This window comes from Dipodomys spectabilis, unplaced genomic scaffold (assembly GCF_019054845.1).
Source record: "Dipodomys spectabilis isolate Male_0828 unplaced genomic scaffold, ASM1905484v1 ptg000347l, whole genome shotgun sequence".
Lineage (NCBI taxonomy): Eukaryota > Metazoa > Chordata > Mammalia > Rodentia > Heteromyidae > Dipodomys > Dipodomys spectabilis.
The window spans coordinates 489,344-513,205 of record NW_024871024.1 but is presented as its reverse complement, the minus strand read 5'-3'; positions in this window follow the sequence as shown (position 1 = coordinate 513,205).

The window sequence follows — 23,862 nt, the reverse complement described above, 5'->3', positions numbered from 1 at the left end:
GCAGCAGCAAAGCATATCAGGTATTCATTGTATTCGTTACCACCATACATTTCAGATTTAAGAGAAAAGTCATTTACACATAACAGTGTATGTGATGAATCAGTGAAGATTACAATTTTTAGATCTTGACCCCCCCCAAGTACATACCTTTTTAATATTCTATTTGGTATACAATGGAAACCATGTCTAATGCTTTTCTGTAGTGTTCTGAACTCTGATGACCGCCTTGAGAAAATGCACCTGTGTGATTGCTTGCCTTGTGAGCTGTACCAGCCATTAAAAAAATAGAGCACTATTTTCTACATGAAAGAACCAGTGGAAGAAAAATACAATTATTTAGGCTTGAGTATTCTGCAGCCATTTTCTCAAAAATGAAATAAGTGAGCCTGTCACTTCAAGGGAAAGAACAGATGGTAATTTTTGCCAATGATAAATATTTATGCTTTTGTGTGCAAATTAGAATTTTGGAAGACATACACCTGAAACTGTAAACCTGATAGATTTCCCATATGAAAGAACTTCTTTGGTAATATTGGATTAACAGATGTGATTGTTCTCTGAATTGCCTCCTTTGTATCTTACAAATGTGAACTTGCCTTAAGATTTTTTTTCATTTGATTTTCTTGTTGAGTTAACATGCATTTATTATTTGAGGGATTTATTGTGAGAGTTCCATCCATGTACCAGCATATTGACATTTTTCCCTTTCACCATCGTCCATTTCCTTCCCTCTCTCCTGTTTTTCAAACAGCATTGGATGGACTTCATGATGCTGGATTCATAGAAACAATTTTTTTTAAAGTAATAAGCAGACATTTGAGCAAAGGGATACAAAGAATACTTCTCTACAAAATACTTTTCATATCAAGAGATGAAGGATGCATAAGATGTATGAGTGGAATGAAAAGCAGATCCTTATGGCTGGAGTCCAGGAACAAAGTGTCACAGCTAGAGGTAGCCAGAAGGTAAGGCTGAGCCTGGGTTTATATTTTATTCTAAGGTCATTGAAGGAACAAAGAATACAGTTATATAAGACTTGGACTCGGGGGACCAATTGCAAGCAATTCAACATGCTAAATTAAATGGGTGAGAAAGTGAGTATAGAAGTCTCAGAGAGTTTAGCACAGGTGAGAAAGCAAGGTTACTTCCATCCTCTTACTCAACAAATGTGGAAGAAATGTGTGTTATCTGAGATGGCGTCATGAAAATGACCATGAAAATTGAATGATTTCTTAGGCTCTGAGAAGTATAGAGAGATTGACAAGTTCATCTTTCTTCAAACAGCTTTCCTGTCTACTCATTCACCCATGGGGGCCGTCACACTTAGTAGAAGAGAGCTAGAGGCTTACAAGTGTACTCTGTGCTCTAGACTGAGTACCTGTCCATGCATCTTGTGCAAAAAAACACAGTCTGTAGTAAATTGCTGCAAAGCCAGAATTGCTTGCTGTAGGCCCAAAGATGGAGTGTCTTTGGTTTTCATTGGATGATAAAAACTAATTTTTTTAATTAAAAAAAATCCAACACTCTTGATGTACTATAAAATGGAGTTAACTCTAGAGTTAACTCTAGAGGAGATTGGGAGACATGGAGAACAGATTGGGGAAGAAAGGGTAACAAGCACTGCTGTCTGTTGCCTATGGTTACATCAGCTACAATGTTCACCAACACATTTATTATCATTACTAGCATCAACACGACCACTTTGTACAGGTATAATGCTGGATTGCTTAAATGTGTATGCTCCCTTGTTTTTGCAACCATTTTCAGAGATGAATCCACTGGTCTGTGCAGGCTGAGCATATGTTCTTATTGGGTTGTTTGATTTTTAAAGGCTTTCCACAACATTTATTCATCATGGTACCCAACACAGCCTTCAGAGCTACATTAGGACTTGCTTATACCATCTCCATATTGCATGCAGAACTTGTGAGTTTCAAGGTTATATAACTTGCTGAGTTCAAAGCCCTGGGATGCAGTTGTCCAGGGTGTTCAAGAACAAGGTTGACTCCATACAGTTAGAGTCCTTGAGGCCAGAAAGCAGGTAACAAAGTCTCTTGTGGAGGAGAGTAGAGAGATGGAACCATCGAGAATATGGTTTTCATGGAGACCAGTGGGGCCTGGGCTGTAGACTAGCAGGTGAGGGCTAGCTGTTAGGCAGAATAATATGTAGGAGGCACAGAGGAGGGAATGCAGAAGGGTAACTCAGAAGGCAACACTAATTCCCAAGTCTTGTTTTCTACACTAGATATGAGGTCTTTTACCTTCATCCAGCTTGGATCTTCCAGAGCAAGTTGAGTCCACCAGGAAGTACTGACATCTCAGGAGACTGGACCTGTGCTTCTCTGCCTACTGTTCCATCAAATTCTGCTACTAATGTCCTACTTCATCCCCAACCCAGGTCCCTTACCTTTTTAAAAGCGAATGAAGAAAGCATATCTCCTTAAAGCTATAATATTATGAGTTATTTTTTCTTTTAAAGCAGCATGATCAAAGTGTAACTAAAAGAACACTTAACTAGTGTTAGAATTACTTACTTTTCTATTTGAAATTTCCATTGAAATTCTGTCTCCTCAACTTGAAAGTTAATTACATGAGAATAAGGAGAATGTATAATGTATTTCTTTCTGTATCTTCATTATGCCCACTCACAGTAGATACTCCATATATGTTCTTGTTGAATGTATGTGACATGTATGTTGAACCAGTGATGATCTTTCTCTAACTCTCTCTCTCTCTCTCTCTCTCTCTCTTTCTGGGCATGTGTGCACACATGCTGGATGGAACACAGAGCCTTGCTAATGGTGGAAAAGTGGTCAACCACCAAGCCACACCCCCATCCTCAGGGATTACCTTTTAGATACTACAGTGTTGATAACCACCACCAAGTAAATGAACATATCTATTGAGGATGGGCACTTCTTGATACATGCACCAGAATGTGTGTACTTACTATTTTCTCATTGCCAAGCTATATCTTACACTAGCCCATCCTCAGATTCCCTGGCTTGGAAGACTCTATACATGCTAATAAGACCAATTTTGAATCTAGTTATTAGCAGTCTCTAGAATAACACAAATTTTGTTTATATGATGTGTTCATCCAACTCTCCCCCATATACAAATTATTTGCATATCAGGTACTTGGTTTTCTACTCCAATTTTGTTATTTCATACGTTGCATTGTATAAAAATAAAAATATTAGTATGTGCTTCATGTTTTTTCTACTGAGTGATTATTCTTTTATTCTTATTTTCTCTGTCTGTCTGTCTGTCTGTCTGTCTGTCTGTCTGTCTCTCTCTCTCTCTCTCTCTCTCCCATGACTAAGGTTTGAATTCTGGTCCTCATTCTTTTTTAAAATTTTATTTTATTGTAAAGATGCTGTACAGAGCAGTTACAGTTACATGAGTAAGATAATGAGTGCATTTCCTGTCAAACATTGCTACCTCCTCTTCTTTTTGTTGTTTTCCCACAATCCCTTCCCTCCACCGCCTCCCTAACTTCTCCCCTAAAGCTGTAAAGTTCATTTCCAACATAGTGTCTTGTGGGTATCATTGTTGCAATGGGTCATCCTGTGTTCTTGTTTCAACATTTTGTTATTCCCCTTTCCTTCCCTAAATTAGATAAATGTATATACAAGATGCAGGGTACCAAAATCAACTACAGTGACAACAGGGGATATACCATAGGGGGAAGAACATACAAAAGAAACAAAAAATCACAAGTACATTAAACACACAATAACAAAGAAAGACCTCTTGTGTCCATATCTTGGAGTTTATTTTGGTTAGCATCGTCTTATATGGTCATATGTATATAGCTTTTGAGCTTTTCTGTGCATCTGATAAAATTATCCTAGATGTATACTAATTATTCCAAATGAGGGAAACTATGGGACTTATATTTCTTTAGGCCTGGCTTACTTCACTTAATATGATTTTTTCCAAGTCTTTCCATTTCCTAACAAATGAGGCAGTGTCATTCTTTCTGATGGAATCATAGAATTCTAACATATATATATATTAGAATTATACACATTATATATATATATATATATATATCACATTTACTTGATCCATTCATCTACTGAGGGGCATCTGGGTTGGTTCCATATCTTAGCTATGGTAAATAATGCTGAGATAAACATAGTTGTACTGGTAGCTTTAGTATAACCTTTTTTGTGATCGTTTGGGTAAATGCCCAAAAGTGGGATTGCTGGGTCATAGGGGAGCTTTATGTGGAGTCTTTTGAGGAACTTCCATAGTGCTTTCCAGAGTGGTTGAACAAGTTTATACTCCCACCAACAAAGGAGTAGGGTTCTCTTTTGGCCACATCCCCTCCAGCATCTGTTATTATTAGCTTTCTTGCTTACAGCCATTCTAACGGGAGTGAAATGGAATCTCAATGTTGTTTTGATTTGCATTTCTTTTATGGTGAGAGAAGTTGAGCATTTCTTCATGTGTCTATTAGCCATTCTTATTTCCTCTTCTGAGAAGTCTATCTTTTAAGTCTTGCTAAAGACTTATCAATGTGGCGGTTGTTTCTTTGAGGATTTGTTTTTGGAGAATTTAATTTTTTTAGTTCTAAGTGTATTTTAGATATGAGACCCTTGTCAGTTGTATGGCTAGTGAAGATCTTCTCCCAGTCCATGGGCTTTCTATTGATCTTGCTAGCTATGTCCTTTGCCATGCAGAAGCTCTGCAATTTCATGCAATCCCATTTGTCCAACCTTTCTTTGATTTGTTGTGTTTCCGGGTCTCTATTAAGAACATTTCTTCCTGTGCCAAGGAAACCTAGGGTTTCTCCTATTCCATCCTGTAATGTTTTCAGAGTGTCTGCTTTAACTTTGAAGTCTTTGATCCATTTGGAGTTGATTCTGGTGCAGGATGATATATAAGGATCTAATTCTAGTTTTTTGCAGGTGTTTACCAGAACCATTTACTGAAGACGCTGTCTTTCTTCCACTCTGGTTTTTTTTTTTAGCTCCCTTATTGAAGATTAGGTGGCTATAGGTCTGTGGGTTCATTTCTGGGTCTTCAGTTCTATCCTATTGGTCCTCAGGTCTGTTCTTGTGTCATTACCAAGCTGTTTTGATCATGATGGCTTTGTAGTAGTGTTTGAAGTTTGATATTGATATTACTCCAGCAGTATTCTTTCTGCTGAGGATTGTTTTTGCTATTCCATATGAATTTTTGGATTGCTCCTTCTAGTTCATTGAAGAATGAAGTTGGGATATTGATGGGTATTGCAATGAATTTGTAAATAGCCTTTGGCAGCATTGCCATTTTCACGATGTTAATCCTCCCAATCCCTGAGCATGAGAGGTTTTTCCACTTCCTTAGTTCTGCTTTAATTTCTTTTTTCAGGTTTTTAAAGTTTTCGTCATAGATGTCCTTCATTTCTTTAGTTAATTCCTAAGTATTTTATTTTTTGTGGGGCTATTACAAAAGGAGTTGCTTTCCTGATTTCAGCCGTGATCTTCTCATTGTTGGCATACAGAAAAGCCATTGATTTTTGAGGGTTAATTTTATGTCCTCATTCTTGATAACAGGTAGTCATCACTTGAGCCATACCTTCAGCCTTTTTTGGGGGGGACAGATTTAGTTATTTCTCAAGTAAAACTTCACATTTTCTCTCTGGGCTCGTTTGAAACCACAATCCTCCCAATGCCTGCCTCATAAGTATCTGGGATTACAGGCATGGACACAACACCTGGCTCATTCTTCCTTTTATTACCAGATATTCTCTTTGTTGCAAAGAATTCTGATACAAAGTCACAGAATTACAGACACAGCATGACCTTGTCTTTTTTTCTTAAGATATTGGGTGCAGTAATTTAATGTAAGCATCAAGTATTCCAGGATAATTGCTATGATTATCATTTATTTCCTTTTTATTCTGAAAAGAGAAGCATTCAGTAATACTTACAAACTAATTCTCCAATACAAGACAGCAACACAGCTGTCACAATGCTCTAGAATATCTGTTCATTTAAGAGAAACAAATTTTTTAAAAAAGGAAGAAAATATAAGAAATGAAGATATAAAATGTGAAGAACAAATTACCCATATTCCTTTAAATCTCAATGCTTTCTATTTTAGTTAACAGAGAAAATGGGAGCTACTGTTAAATGGTATTCATAGCTATCTAATTCGACAATCTTCAGATGGTAATCTAAATTCACCTGCTGCAAGGGTAGGTTTAATTCCTTCCTTCATTCTACATCTATTAACTGATTGATTTTTCTATACAGACCACTATGCAAGATGCTATTTAGAACACAAAGAAATTTAATGCAAGGCTAATTCCTGTTAATGTTCTGAAAAAATCATTTAATGCCCTTGTGGAAACAAGAGACACCAGAATTTAATTAAAGTTTGTCAGGCTTAGGGTGATTCATACTTCAGAGGACCTAGCTCTCTGAAGTTCAGATTATGTGATACTCTTAAGAAACATCAGTCGCTGAGAGTCCAGACAGGCAAATCCATAACACAAATGCCATATGAGGGCAAAATGATATGTTCAGAATTTACGGTATCTTCTCCCCTCCCAAATCACCACCACTTTAAATTTGAAGGATGTACTTGGGACATTTATCCAAGATTTGATTTATTTCTGATCATTGTTGCTCAAATTTTCAGTCTACTGTATTCATGTATTTATTCATCTACCAAATTTAATGGTAGAGCTTACCATATGCCAGAAACTGTCCTCACTGCTTGGGATATGGCAGTGACCCAAAGTCACAAAAATCTCTCCTGTTTAACAGGAGTTTACCTACTAGTGCGGGGGGGGGGGAGGAAAGGGGAGGGACAAACAACAAATTCAACAAATAGGTCAACAAGGAGAATGTCAGATAGATATGTGCTGTGCAGTTATAAGTAATCATGCTCATATTCAGGCTAGAGGAAAAGGCTGAACCCTACATGTGAACTATACTGTCCCATCACTCAAGAAATGGGGAAAATAAGACCAACAGTGCTTTCCTTTTTTTCCCACTCTAGATCTTCATTGTGAATACATTATATGCACAAGACATAATTTCCATATTTTCATAAATTTGAAGATTCATTGGCATAATACAGGCTATTTTCTAGATTCCACCAACCAAATTGTACTGAGATTCCTTCATTGGTATCCAATGTTCTCAGCCCTGCTACATTCCAAACTATTTGTTTTGTATATTACCAATATAGGAAATTTATAGCCAGTACAGAATTTGAGAGGTTGTTCTTTCATACAGTATTGGAGCAAGGGCCTTGGGCTGTTGTTTAGCTTTTTCCCTCTCAAGGCTGGTGCTCTACTACTTGATCCACATCTCTACTTCCAGGATTTTTTGCTGGTTAATTGGAAATGAGATTATCTTGCCTAGGCTGGCAGATTCTTAGATCTCAGCCTCCTGAGTAACTAGGATTACAGACATGAACTATGGGTGCCTAGGTGGATTTGAGATACTTTAAATTCTTCTGAGAACTTCCATGGGTGCTGACAGTGGTGGAGAAATTAATCCTAATCAATCCTATCAGTGAGTATATTGGCTAGCAGAGGTAAGAACTCAGAGGCACGTCCCAAGTTGGTCTACTAAGGTCTCATTAGAGACCAAAATCATGAATTATCCAGTGCTGGAGATCAACATATGTTTGCCCTTGCCAAGTGAGCACACTGTCCATTATTAACTCACAGCAAAATTCCCCTCCCCACAAGGATACAAACTCTGTTAACATGGCATGGTGAATCTTGCTTCCTTTCTCAAGATATATTTTATTCATAAACTGCTTTGTTAAACTGCTTTGTAAAACTGCTTAAAGATGATAATCAATAAACAGATTAATTAAAGCAAAGAAAGCAAGCCTTATTTAGGGGGTATAGACAACATTATGTATTCCTTATTTTTTGTTATATTTCTAGGAATCTTTTATTCATCCATACCCTTTGGCATCAATTAGGTCTCTGTGGTCCATGAGACCATCTGGAGTGTAAACAGCTTATTTTACATCAGTAGGTTCTTTAGTCTGTATAATGAGAAGTTGTTGCTATTGGAATTTGACTATTACAACTCTTGATTTTTTTTCTCATAGACAACTCTCTCATGCCCATATTCTGCTGCCATATGAATGTGTTCAGTTTCAGCTAGGCATTTCCTTCATAGCCTGAACATGCACATGAAGAACAATGATAGTATTGATTGAATGGTAGATATCCTGGTCCTGTGCAATTGCTGGCAACATAGAAACAGCAGCAACAGGATGTGGGAAAACCAGAGGATTAAATGGAGGAAAGACCAGGAAAGTAACAAAAAAGTTAGCAACTCTCCCAGATGCTGCTGGATAGCAAGTTCCATTTGTTGACCAAAGAAAGCTTCATCTTATATTGCTCCAAAGTGTTAGGTGTTCAGCAAGGACTAAATCCTTCCTATCAGGAGTAGCAATGACTATATTCCATACAGGGGCAGCAAGAAAAATTTTCTTCGATTGCTTGAGAAGTATGTTGAAAGCAGGAGTTTAATAAAGCAACAGCCTTCATGAGAAGGAATGGAGAAGAACTTTTCCTGACTTCCTGCTGGTTCCTCATCTTGCTATCCTTGTCAGTGCTCGAGCCTGGCTATATATATCAAAGCTGGGGAAATTTTTCTTCTGACCATCAAACCATAGGGGGAAAAATACAAAGTCACATACATTTTAAAGCCATTTTTTAATTCCTCAAAAGGGACAAGCATCTCACTACCTAATATTATAGCATTTCAGTTAAAAAGTTACATTACAGATGAATATTCATTGTAGAAATTCTTTTCTGTTATATACAGCTAATGGATGATGAACAAAGAAAGATGGAGGGAGCAGCAAGAATGGTGATAGAATAAGGATTGGCTAAGAATGACAAAGAGATGCCCATATGGTAATAGAAGGAGGAAGGGAAAGATGGGAATAGACTAATAGGAAAGGTTGTAGAGGAACTCCCTAGAATGTCTTGGTATGATCACTGGCCTTTGAAAGGTTGGTGAACATTTTAGCCATTTAAAAAATATAGCAAAGTTAAGCTCTCTTGTTTGTATTATGCAAGGTCATCTTTGCATTTATTTTCAACCCTCACAATGTAGTTTAAAAGAAACATGTTTTCTCACAAGGGCAGAAAAGAACATTTTGTATGTATGCAAGATGCATTGTATTTATATACAAATTTGCTGCATGGTAACTTCTTTGTACAACTACTTAAAGACAAAAATATAATTTAAAAAGAATAACTTGCTTGTAGCTTTTCAAATCTTAGGAGTGTTCTAAACTTTTTTTTATTTTAAATGTGATGTACAGAGGGGTTACAGTTACAAAAGTAAGTAAATGAATATAATTCTTGCTGAACATTGTTACCTCCCCCTCTTGTTTTCTCTTGCTATCCCTCTCCTCCTCCCTATTCCTTTCCTCTCCAAGTTGTAAAGTTCATTTCTAACATATTGTGTGAGTATCGCTGTTGCATTGGCTCACCCTTTGTCCTTTGTCTCATCATTTCTGTGATTCCCCTTCCCAAACAATACAAAGTGTACCAAAATAAAAACCAGTGACAACAGAGGGTAAGCCAAAGGAAAAATAAAAACCAAAACAATAAAGGAATAACTGCATATAGTATACTAAGGAAACATTCTCTTGTTTCCATATCTTGAAGTTCATTTTGATTAACATTTTATAAGGTCATATGCACATAGCTATTGAGCTATTGTGACCTATCCTAGGATTATCCTAGACATATACTAATTATTACACTTGAGAGAAACCATGGAGCCTGTTATTATGGTTCTGGCTTAGTTCACTTAACATGATTTTTTCCAAATCTTTCCATTTCCTTATGAATAGGGTGATGGCATTCTTTCTGGTGGAAACAAAGTATCCCATGAAAATGAATGATCTTGTTACTTTATTAGCCTTCCCCTTCTGTTTTCATTTATTTCTTTTCTTGTTTTGTTTTCTTCCTAGATGCATTATAATGGAGAAATAGTACAACAATTAGGTAAACTAAACCTCAGTGTAGTTACATTTAGGATCAAGTAAGATTTTTCATGAATGAATCCCTTGAATTGGAAATTCTTATTTAGGTAAGGACATAGTGTTACCTTATTTTGGACAAGTTACATTTATGGACCTCTTAATAGTGTAGAGACAGGCTAGTACCTACTTAGTACCACATTTATTTGTTAGGTCACTTCCTTGATAGTGGCACCTACTAGTCTAGCTGTACTTCAGATCTTTGTAGGAGAGAATTAAGAAGCAGAATAGATACAATCTAATCAATTTTAGTTACACTGATTTTTCTTTTGTTTCCATATATATATATATATATATATATATATAATTTATTTTTGCAGTGTTATGGATGATCCTCTTGCTCCATTCATGCTAGACAAGTACTCTACCACTGAGTCACATTCAAAAGTCCAGTCTCTTTTTAAAGAAAAGGTCTTGCTATGTATCACATGATGGCTTTAAACTTGAGATCCTTCTTCCTCAGCCTTTCAATCACTTTGATTACAGGTGTGGAGGACCATACTCTTGTATTTTTTTTCCAGTACTGCAGCTTGAACTTAGTGCCTGGGTGTTTTCCCCGAGCCTCTTTGTGTTCAAGGCTAGAGCTCTACTCCTTGAGCCACAGTGCTAATTCTGTCCCCCTTTGTCTTTTTATACTATGTATAAAAAATAATATAGATGTTCCTCCCCCATGGTATAACCCATGTTTTTACTGTATTTGATGTTGGTATAATTTGAAGAGGGGAAGGGAAAAAACAAAATGTTTAAATAGGGATACAGGTTGACCCATTGTAACAATGAGATGTACAAGACATTGTTGAACAACAAACTTTACAATATAGGCAGGGGGGTGGTGAGTGTCGTTGTGGAAGTGGGAAGAAAGGGATGGTAGGGGAAAAACAAAGGAGGAGGCAACAATGCTTGATAGGAAATGTACTCATTACCTTGCTCATGTAACTGTAACTCCTCTGTACAGTATTTTCATAATAAACAAACATAAAAATATAGATGTTATCCTTAGAAGATAATGGAACATAACAAGAAGAAAGACGTTTAAATTGGTATCTATTCATCAGCCTCAAATATTAAACTAAATGTACCCTGGCTTCCTTTCATTGGCCAAACAACTTGCACTCATCTTGGACTTCAACTTGGTATATCCTCAGAGTTCTGCCACTGCTAACTCAATCTCTAGTGTTCTGTTTATAATGAGAAGCCATTTCTTTCTTTTTTTCAGCTTGTAAATGCATACTTCATCTCAAGGTATAATTTCTCAAATTGCCAGCCAATTCTATTCTTTCTGTCCACTTTGTACCCACTTAGGGCCCAGTGATTTTATGCTGTGTCCATACTCCCTGGGGACTCCACTTAATCTCCGAAGAGGCAGAGAGCCTTAGAGAAAGGCCTGCCTTACTGATCTGCCTATGTGAAATATTTAAAACATCTCTGTTACCAGAAAAATATGTCTTAAAACTTTTTATTTTATTTTTCAAAGCTTTAAACTTGTTTGAACACACCAAAAATATTTTAAACATCATTTCCACTTACTATCTTCTCAATAGATGTATATCCCTGTGTTTATTGCTACTTATTCTTCCAGTTGTATGAGATTATGTAAAAACTTGGACTTAATGCATATTTTGCAATTTCTGCTTATCCATCCTATATTTCAATCTTTTACCTTTATTTTGTGGACCCTAGGACCACATCATTGTTATTACAACTTTGGTGATCCAGCTAAGGATCTAGGGTAAACAAGATCAACAATCTCTCCTTGGTTCCTCTCAGTTGTATCTGATGAACCTGGTGGACTAGAAATCTTTCACTGTACATGTCACTTCCTACTAAGAAGAGTCAATATTTACATAAGTCAAGTATTTTATTTAGCCTAAACGAATGTGAAGATCACAAATGCCTGTGCTTTCAAAAGAATTTCCATACTTTCTTTAAAGGCAAGGATATTATTTTATTCTCAATTTAGTGCATAAAAGGAAACTTTATTAGGCTTCCTATCTCAATCAAGTCAGTCCTATACAACCTCATCCTATTCTCTAACTAAGTAGACATCCTTCAAGATGATGGATTGCTGGGCACCTGTGGCTCATGCCCATAATCTTTCCTACTGAAATCTGAAGATTGCAGTTCAAAGCCAGCCCAGAGAGGAAAGTCTGTGAGACTCTCATATCTAATAAACTACTCAGAAAAAGCCAGAATTGGCACCATGGCTCAAATACTAGAGTGCTACCCTAGAGCAAAAAGAGGCTTAGGGACATCACCTAGTCCTTGAGTTCAAGCCTCAAGATAAGGAAAAAAAGAAAAGAAAAATGGTGCTATGAGACACCACAAACCAAATGGTAAAGTGTGGGAAGTAGAGGGATACATGAATAAGAAGACATAACAGCTAAAGTCATAGAAAAACATATTAAAAAAGTAATAGCAGAACAGAAAAAATTTCAAATATTGAAAAAGAGAAAAGTATCTAGATAAAGTAGGCCTTTAGAACGCTCAGCAGATCAGACCTGAAAAAATTCTCTTTGAGTTACATGATAATTAAAATTATAAACACAGAAAAAGGATACTGAAAGCTGCAAGACAAAAAGCCAAATACCTTACAAGGGAATTCTCATAAGAATAACAATAGATTTCTCAACAAAAAGCTTAAAGCAAGAAGGGCTTGAAACATTTTTTTAAGCATTGAGAGTTAACAATTGCCAGCCTCAAATTCTTTACCCAGCAATGATATCATCCATTACAGTAGGACAAATAAAATTTTCCATGATGAACAAAAACTAAAATAATTTATCATCACCAAACTAACATCATAGAAGATACACAAAGATATCCTGTACATAGAAGAGGAAGTGAAACATAATGTGAAAAAAGTGGAGAGAACAAATTCCACCAGATTAATAGACAAGCATAGAAAGAGTAGAAAATACTCTAGCACTATAAATGAAAAAAATGGCAGAAACCACTAATCTTTCAATTTAACTTGCAATACCAAGAGGTACAATTCTCTAATTAAGACATAGAATGGCAAATTTTATAAAAAATCAAGACCAAATTATCTGTAGTCTGTAAGAAGCACATGTATTTGACAAGAAACCAAACAAATATTGGTTTAAGTTGGAAGACAGGAAAAAGGTCTATAAAGCAAATAGTCCCCAATAGCAAACAAGAATAGCTATGCTCATATCTGATAAAGTAAAACTTCAAACCAAAATTAGTCAGAATAAAGAAAATAACTTCATTGTTGCAACAGGTCAAAACCAGCTTTACAATGTCGGTGTGGGGGGGCGGTATGATTGGGTGGGGGGGAGAGGGGAGGCTGGGAAGGGAGGTGAAGGGTAAACAAAGGAGGAGGCTGCAATGCTTGGTAAGAAATGTATGCATTATCCTGCCCATGTAATTGTAACCCCTCTGTACAGTATGTTCTCAAATAAAATTAAATTAAATTAAAAAAAAAAAAAGAAAAGAACTTCATTTTAATAAAGGGAACTCTCCTTCAAAATGACATAACAATTGTTAACATCCATGGACCAAATCCTCTGACAATCAACTTTGTTTAATAATAATAAAAAAAACACAGCTCTAGGAATGTGGCTTAGTGGTAGAGTGCTTGCCTCACATACATGAAGCCCTGAGTTTTATTCCTCAGCACCACATACACAGACAAATCCAGAGGTGACACTGTGGCTCAGGTGGTAGAGGGCTAGCCTTGAGCAAAAGAAGCTCAGGACAGTGCCCAGGCCTTGAGTTCAAGCCCCAGGGTTGGCAAAACAAAAAACAATGACAACAACAAAAGAAAAAAAACAATGACAACGACAAAAGAAAAACACTAATGGACTGAAAAATGTATATAGATGCCAAAACAATAACAGTGATAGTTGGAGACTTCAATAACCCATTTGCACCAAGACTGGTCATCCATGCAAAAACTCAGCAGAAAAATATCAGATTGATTTGATACTATAGACCAAGGAGGAAATCTAAGGGAGAAATAATCTATTGTCTACAAGAAATCGATCTGACAAAAAACATCTACAGAACTCCAGTAACTGCACTATACACATTCTTCTTAGCAGCCCTTGGAACTTTCTTCAAACTAGATCATATCCAAATATATAAACTAATTCTCATCAAAAACAAGAAAATGAAATTTCCCTTGTGCCTTGTGAGACCACGATTAGAATAAGATTGCAGGTCAATAGCAAAACCAAACCAAAACAAAACCCTACAGAAAATACTCCAACTTGGACAATGAACACTATACTGTTGAATGATGAATTAATCAAAGAAGAAATAAAAAAGGAAATAAAAAAGCTTCTAGGATCCAATGGAAATGAAAACACAACTTCACAGAATCTTTGGGATATGGCAAAGGCAATAATAAGAGGAAAGTTAATTACCATCAATAAAACAGAAAGATCTTAAATTAATACTCTATTGATGTACATCAAACCTGTTGAAAAACGTGAAAAAGCTAAATCAGCAGAAAGAACAAAATAATAAAGATTAAGAAGTCAATGAAATAGAGACTAAAAAAATTGTGAAAAATCAATTAAACAAAAAGTTGGTTCTTCATAAAGATAAACATCACCAAACTCTTAGCCAATATAACTAAAAGAAAATAAATTACTCAAAGAAAATCAGAGATGAAAATCAAGGTAACACAACAAATGTAAATTAAATCCAAAAGGTTATGGGGGAATATTTCAAAAACCTTTACACAAATAAATGAAAAAAATCTAGTAGAAATGGATGCATTTCTAGATAACTGCAACCTATAAAAATTGAGCTAACATGTCACAAATCATATTAATAGATATGTAACAAGCAATGAAATAGCAATAAAGAATCTCATACTGAAGAAAAGCCCAGAACTTGATGGACTCAGAGCTGAATTCTGTAAGATCTTTAAAGAAGAAATGACATAATACTCCTCAAACTTTTTTACATAATAGAAAGGGAAGGAATAGTACCAAGTTCATTCTATTAAGCTAGCACTACAGTCATTCCAAAACTGGACAAAAATAAGACAAAAAGAAAACTTTAGACCAGTTTCTTTGATTAACATAGATGTAAAGTCTTCAATAAAATATCCCCAAAAGAATTCAACAGCTAAAAAAAAAAGAATTCCACAACTAATTGAAAAGAGTATACACGATGATCAAGTAGGTTAATTCCAGGTATGTAAGGCTTGCTCATATTATTGTACAATAAATGTACAATACAACATAGAAGAAAGAACAAATATCATATGACCATCTCAATGATGCAGAAGAGGCCTTTGACAAACTTCAACATCCTGTTCTGCTAAAAGTTATGAATAAAAGTTAGTACTAGAAGGACTGTCTCTTAATAAAGTCTATGTATGACAAACCTATAGCCAACATCATACTCAATGGGACAAACTGCAACCATTTCTTCTGGAAACAAGAATAAGAAAAGCATTTCAATTCTCTCCATTCTTGTTCAATATGATACTAGAATTCCTAGCCACAGCAATGGGTCAAAATAGGGAAGGAAGAAGTCAAACTATCCTTATTTGTAGATGATAAGATCTTATGCATAGAAGATCCTAAAGCTTCCATCCCAAACTCCTAGAGCTGATAAAGTCCTTCAGCAACACAGCAGGATGCAAAATCAACACACAGAAATAAGTAGCTTTTCTGTACACTGTCAATGAACAGAATGAGAGGAAAATCAGGAAAATAATACCATTCACAACAGCAAAAAACAAAAACAAACAAAAACAAAAAAAACTCTGCAAATAAACCAAACCAAGGCGTTGAAGTACTTCTACAACAAAAAACTATAAAAATTTGGGCTGGGAAGGTGGCTCAATGGTAGAGCGCTTGCCTTGCATGCCTTAAGCCTTGGGTTCGATTCCTCAGCACCACATAAGCAAAAAGAAAAAAAAAGCCGGTAGTGGCGCTTGGCTCAAGTGGTAGAGCACTAGCCTTGAGCTGAAGAGCTGAGGGACAGCGCCCAGGCCCAGAGTTCAGGCCTCACGACCGGACTCAAAAAAATTTGAAGGAAGAAAACAAAGAATACCACCAGAGGATAGAAAGACTTCCCATGATCTTGGATTGGTAGAATGAATAGTGTGAAAATGTTGATACTGTCAAAGGCAAACTACAAGTTTAATGCAATACCCATCAAAGTTCCAGTGTCATTCTTCACAAAGATATAAAAGGTAATATTAAAATTCCTATGGAAATACAAAAGGCCTTGAATAGCCAAAGCAATATTGAGCAAAATCCAAACCAAAACCAGAAAACAATGTCAAATATATCATAAACCAGACCTCAAATTATACTTTAAAGCCATAATAACAAAAAGTTATATATTATCACAAAGATAGACCCAAAGACTAATGGAACAAGCTAGAAGATCCAGAAATAAACTCAGAAACCTACAACTAACTGTTTACAGAGAAGCCAAAAATACATTTGAGAAAGGATAGTCTCTTCAGAAAAGGGTGTTGGGAGAATTGGTTGTGCACATGCAGTAGACTAAAATTGACCTTAATCTCTAACCGTGTACCAATATCAACTCAAAGTACATCAAAAACCTTGACATAAGATTGAAACATTGAGGAGCTGGGAAAGTGGCTCAGTGGTAGAGAGCTTGCCTTGAGCTGAAGAGCTCAGGGACAGCGCCCAGGCCCAGAGTTCAGGCCCCACAACGGACAAAAAAAAAAAAAGATTGAAACATTGCAATGACTACAAGAAAGAGTGGAAAAAAACTAGAATTTGACATAAGCATAAACTTCCTGAAGGAACTTAGGGGCTCTAGAGAATAAGAGAGAGAATTAACAAATGGGATTATATCAAGACAGAAAGCTTCTGCATAGTGAAATATATTCTCACTACATAAAAAGCTTGTAGAACTAGAAAATATATTTGTCATCTATACAACTAACAAGGGTCTAATCTAGTAACTAGAATGAATATACAAGAAGCTGAAAGATCGAAATTTCCAAAGAATCCATCACCCAATTAACAAACGGGGAAAGGAGCTAAGCAGAAGTACAAATGGTCAATTAAATACATGAAGAAATGCTCAATATCATTGGCCATTAAAACCCTCCACAAATCAAAACACTATCATATTTCACCCCCATCAAAATGGCTATCATTGAGAATACAAAAAACAACAAATTCTAACAAGGATTTACAGAGAAATGAATCCTTCACACGCTGTTGCTAGGAATGTAAATTACTGCAACTGCTATGGAAATGAATATGGATATTCCTCAAAAAAACAAAAAGCAGTACTACCTTATGATCCAGTGATCATACTCATTGGCATTTATTTGAAAGTTTGCATGACAAGAAACAATACAGGCACCTGCACATACATTTGCATTGGAACACTATTAATAACAGTCTAGTTATGGAAGCAGCTGAGATTCCATATATATATATATATAATGTAATATTATTCATTGATCATTAGTCAAATTTATTTTGATCACCTGGCTAAATAGATGTCCAATTTCTCCATTAATTAATAATTGTAATGCTCAGATGTTTCAAGATTTAGTTGGTGGGAACACTTTCAAGTTAGTTCTTGTGTCCCTATGACACACCCCCTTTTGTTTTTCAAGCACTTCATTTCTCTCTGGTTTTATCAAATGGGCTCCCAGACTTTTCTTGGATTTTTGCCCCCTTGCTATGGATGCAACCAATTCTCTGTACTGCCCTAGGTCTATTAGGTAAGCTTTGGTGTTAAAGACCTAGATGTAGGTGCAGTTTTCAAAACTTTTCAGTATTTATTTTTTTGAAACCACTACTTTACAGTTGCTAAATCTAAAGTAGCTTCTTGTAGAGTTACTAGATTAATGTGATTGTGTAGTTTATGCCAGAAACTATATTTTATGTTTGCCACAGTTTTTCTAAAATAATTCCATTAGCTTGTGCTGACTGCCAATGTGATCCGCAAACAGAATCAGAGAAAGCAGCGCTACAAGAACCCTTTGTGATCAGAACGTTCACTTCCTTTTCCAGATGATAAAACTGAGGCCCAGATTGGTACCTAAGATCATAAATTCTGCCAATAACATGGGCCGTCTGATTTCTATATTTATGAAATTCTGCTATCTGCTACATTTTCCCATCAAAAGACCTTAATAATATAGCATTTGCTTTTACATTAGCATATAGTGTTTTTTGGCAATAGTGGTGTTTGAACTCAGGATGTCATGCTCACTTCCTACACAGTACTCTACTGTTTCAGCCATTCCTCAACCCAGATACAATATTTTTAATCAAAATAATTGAATAAGGGAAACATTGTGTCTTCTAAAGCACCTTAAAGCTCATAAGTGTAACTTACAGTGACACATTTTGGTTCCGGTCTGGGTATGTTTTCACCAAGCACAACTTCATTAGTAGCTTTATTGATAGTTTTAAAGAGGTGGGAAAGTACTCATTAGCTTTGCACCCTTCGGAAAACATAAATCCAGAGCCAGAATTTGAATTAACTAGGCCCCCACAGCTGTTGTTTGTCAATTACTTTTGCCTCTATATGCTAAATAAAGTTAAAGAAACTCAGTGAATTTAAGCAATGTGTCCAAAATCAACACATCAAGTGATAATTATTAACATTTGTGTGAGATCTAATGTCTTTACATTCTTATTCCTATAACTGGCTTCCTGCTGTTCACTTCTGCAATGTGAAGATGGGCCTCATAGGCCATCCTTGACGTGACTGTATATATTGGCTCAGGGAGAAACAGCAGGCCTGGGAAAATGAAAAAAAAAATTGAATTACTTTCTTTGGCCGACACAGATGTGTGCAGCTGGCAGGGAGCCTACAGTGGAAGAATTATTAAGGGCTGTATATACAATGGCCATTGCAAGCTGTGGAGGCTCCTTTGCTAGATGTATTTAGGATAGATCACATAACCTGCACTCTTGAATTACTTCAGCAAAATTTACTTGGGTTCAGGGTTTAGTCTATACAACAGTCCATTGAAACAGTGGGTCAAAGAGCTTTTGGAGGGTACGCCGGACCTAACTGTTAGAAAAATTACATCAAGCTGTAAGCCCTGTTAATTTTGTTTGGGGTTTGAATAAATAAAACATCACTCACAGAGATGTGCCTCTGTTTTTAAATGTAGAAATGATTGATCCAACAATTGATACTGAATTCACAGTAGGTTTTTTTTTGTCATTTGTGCATTTTCTCATTCAATATGTAGCACACACAAGTCCAAAATGTTACTATGTGGGCTCACAATTTTTTATACTTACATTTTTAAGGTTTGTGTCATCTGGACTATACAATTATCAAAGTTGTCTTTGGCAAAAGACAAGTCTCTAATTCAGAAATGTATTTGTGGATAATTGCACTGAATCCACCTCCACCTTGAAATAGAAAATAAATTGTTCAGGGCTCTTCAGGATCAGAATAAAAAAACCCAAAACAAATTAGAGAGCATTCTGAAAAGTGCAATGGCATGATTAAATAAGAGATGGATTACAGAGACTCTTATAAAGAAAATTGAAGTAGACAGGGGTTTAAATAAGCACTAGCAAGGGGATAAACAGGAAGGGGGTGGTGGATACCATAGTGATTACCTGGGAGATGAGAGACATAAATGGCAGGAATACAGAAGTATTCTTTTGAGCTATAAGTAGGCTATCGGGGATTAAAGTAAGGAAGAGCAGGAAGTATGCATTTCCCAAAGGTACTTCCTATTTCTCACTGGTCATGACACAATGAAATTCTGAAGAGAAAAAGCAAAAAAACCCAATACATTGTGCACTCAATATTTGGAGAGAGAAACGATGGAAAAACAATGAATGTCAAGGAAAAAAACTAAAAAGCAGAGTTTTTAAATTAAATAATTTACAGGATGTGAAAACTATTTTAAAACGACCTATTAGGGGCACAGGACAAATATGTGCCAAACTTCAAAATTATCACATTTGGAGAACAAAGTCCAATATGGTTTGATGATTGTGAGAGATTGCCAGTGTTCTTTTTAAATTGTGATACAATGCATGTGCCTTAAAATTTACCATCTCGATTATTTTAAGTGTATTGTTTGATAGTGGTAGGCATTACATTGTGAAACAAATATCCATAACTTTTTTATCTTGGACTTCTGAAACCATGTCCATTCATCAATCTCCCCTCTGCCCCTCCCCCACCTACTAGTAACAAACATTTTGCATTCTGTTTCTATGAATTTAGCTGCTTTAGTTACCTTTATAAGTGGAGTCTTACAGTATAGTATGCATTTCATGTGGCTGGCTTATTTCATTTAGAACATGTCCTCATTGTTTATCTATGTAGTAGGATGTGACAGAATGATGTCTCTATTTTAAAGATGAATAGTCACTGGGAAGGTGGCTCAGTGGTAGAGTGCTTGCCTCGCATGAATGAAACTCTGGGTTCGATTCCTCGGCACTACACCGGAAGTGGTGCTGTGGCTCACTTGAGCTGAAGAGCTGAGGGACAGCGCCCAGGCCCAGACTTCAAGCCCCATGTCCAGAAAAAAATAAAATAAAAGCTGAACGTTCCATTGTATATATGTGCACAATTTGTTTATCTATTCACCACTGAGTGGATATTGCATTGCTTCTTCCTCTTGGATACTCTTAGATACTCTTGTAAAGAGTAATGTTTTTGCTTACATTTTTTAAAATCATGAATTCAGTCCAATTGTATGAGCATATTTTGTGTGTGTGTGTGTGTGTGTGTGTGTGTGTTATTTGTTGTTCCTTCCAAATCCAAGGTACCAAGGAACCACTGGATAAAATTGGCCATTTCTGCTCTAAAACACACTAAAAACTCCCATCACCAACAACCAAACCAGAGCAACAACAAAAATAAGCAAAACAAATTGTGGATATTTGAGCATATTATCACCAAATAGCACTGATCCACCAGTCACTCATTGAAATGTACTGTAAGGGTCATGCTCAAATATCACAGATTTAAAAATGGAAAATTCCTGCAAACTTTTTTATTTTGGAAGCTTTTTACACAACAGTGGAATAATACAAACTAGATAGAATCTCATTTGTCAGTTACTTCCTCCTGAAAGACTAGTTGTCCTATTTACTAAAGCCATATGATATCAGCCTATGTGCCCATCCACTGATGACTGGCTAAAGAAAATCTGGTATATATACACAAGGGAGTACTAGTCAGCCATAAAGAAGAATGAAATTGCACCACTTTAATGGAGAGAATTGGAAATCATTATATTAAGTTCAACTGGCCAGACTAAGAAAGAAAAATGCTACATTTTCTCCTCATATGCAAAATATAGACATAATATAGACATAATGTGAGGATAAAACATGGAGACCAGAGATGAGAACCAGTGGGATAGGAGAGGGTTAAAGAGAAAAGGTGATGGAGGGGATAATATGATCAAAGTCATTCAGTTGCATGAACTAAAATAGAATAATCAAACTTGTTAAAATTATTTAGAAAGTGAGAAGAGAGGGAAAAAGAGTAATAAAGAGGGTGATGGATCAGTGAACATCATATGCATGTATGGAAATATCAATACACCCTTTTGTACAATTAATGTGTGCTAAAGAGGAGAAACATAAATATATAAAGAGAAGAGAAAAAGAAAAAGAATCAGAGTCCTTTAAACACATTAATCACATTCCTGATATTTATATTATCTAGCTGCTAAATCTGAAACTCCTAGATTGAGAAGCACTGCTTGAGTTTCATCCACGGGCTGTGAGCAGTAATCAATGGATCATATAAATTATCAAGTCATGCTTTTGCCATCTTGGCATCTTAAGCCCCTCACCAAAGCCTCTTTTATTCTTCTTTATCAGCCATAGTATAGTTATTCCATCTCATCATGACTCTAATAGATTTCTTGGGCCTCTTTCCTGTCAACATGTCACCACTCTGGGCTTTGCTTTCCAAACCCACTGCCCACTTCTCTCTGTGGTGGTACCTGACTTGTCACATTACAGTCCTCACCACTATATCCTCTGTCCCCTTTTCTGCATCAGAGCTTCTAGAATTCTCAAGGTGGCAATTAATCAAACTGCTACATTATTCATTAAGATAGGCCAAAAGGTCACCCCTCTGCTCCCAGGTGATATGTCCCTTACATTCACTTTGGCAGGGGCTTCTAATAATCATGACTTTGTCTTTAGCATCACTTCCTCTCCCTAGCTTACACACACACACACACACACACACACACACACACACACACACACACACACAGAAACAGAGGCAGAGACAGAGACAGAGACAGAGACAGAGGGGGCCTCAGTGCCATTTTTGTTGTTACATCTGCTCTTTTGGGAAATATATCCTCATATAGATATTAAAGGGACGGGGAAAGAAGTTTAATATATTTCTCATTGTGCTTTAAATAATCAAATCCCTGGCCTATATTCATCCATACCCAGCTACAGATGTTCTCTAAATTGTCACGTTTGTCATCTCTTCCCCCTCCCTTAATGTTCCCAAACTAACAGGACATTAAATGAGGAAATGTCTCTCCATAAAATGTACTTATTTTACTATTTGTCTCCCTCCATGTAACATCCTTCTCATCATCTGTAATGTGCAATCAATCACATACCCCTGGGAAGGTTGTTCATTGGTCATTTACATGATTAAAGAATGGAGAAAATGAGACACTTGAAAGAATAGAGGTGTTTTAATAACTTCCAATTTGAATCTCTTCTCACTACCTACCCCCTACTGACATAATATAGCAAACCTTACTCCCATCATCCTCTCTCTGAAAGGAAACTTCAGACTTTTCTCTATGCAATGCAGTATTTTTACTTGTTAAGAATGCCAGGAATATGGCAGGCCATTAACCCCTATGGGAATCCCTCTCCTGGCTGAGATGGGAAGATCACCATGGATACATCTCTGCTCCACTGCATGATCAGCAACAGCTGTTGAGCCAAGCTTGGGGGCCCACTCAGACTGCTTAGCACACAAATTACATTAGGTAAAACCATAAATGCCACATCTCACTTAGTGTCATAAGAATCAAGACATCTTCCAGCAGCTTTGCCTGAAAGCAAAGTACTCAACAGTTTCTAAAATCTCCCTTGCCTGTTTGAAAATTTCTGAACTTTAGGGACTGCCTTCACTAACAAGTCGATGAATAAGCCTTTTCTGGGATGGACTCCATCCAATAAATTCACCCCAAGTCCTGTGAGCAGGGACAAAACAGAAGGCAAGGGGAACCATCCTCAGAGAGCAGCTGAAAGCTCCTGTTCCCTCAATGTTATTATACATGTATGACACCCATCTGCAGCTTCTGCTGAATATAACATAGAACTTTGTGAAAATGCTTTATTTGCTCTGTGATGTGTCATGACCCACTTGTTTAAAAAATGGTGTCCCTTGCAGAGTGTGAGGTGAGATGGAAGCCAGCAATGAAGTAAAAGACCTAGAATGCCCTAAAGAGAGAGAGTTCAGTATTCTCAACTGGCAGAGAACCTGCCTATGTAGTAAGAAGTTCTGAGTTCAAGCCACAGTGAGTACTACTCAAAAAGTGTACTTTCTGCATAACATACTCTTGCCTCAGCTTCAAGATGCTTGATTTGGAGGCCTCATCAGTGTAAGGTCTGCTCCTGGATGGCGAGCAGACTCCACCCTCCTTGCAGCAAAATCTCCGCCCAGTACCTGCGTTACCCAGGCAACTGGCACACCTGGAAGAGGTCACAGCTGCATCAGCTGAGGTCACATGTGGATTCGATGTGGCCACACCTTGCCCTGCCCATACCCTAGATAAGGCCTAGCCCAGGCCTAGACGCTCTCTTTCCCTGCTCTTTCCCAGGTCTCCTTCCCAGACACGTCGAGTGCCAACATGGCCTGGTGCCA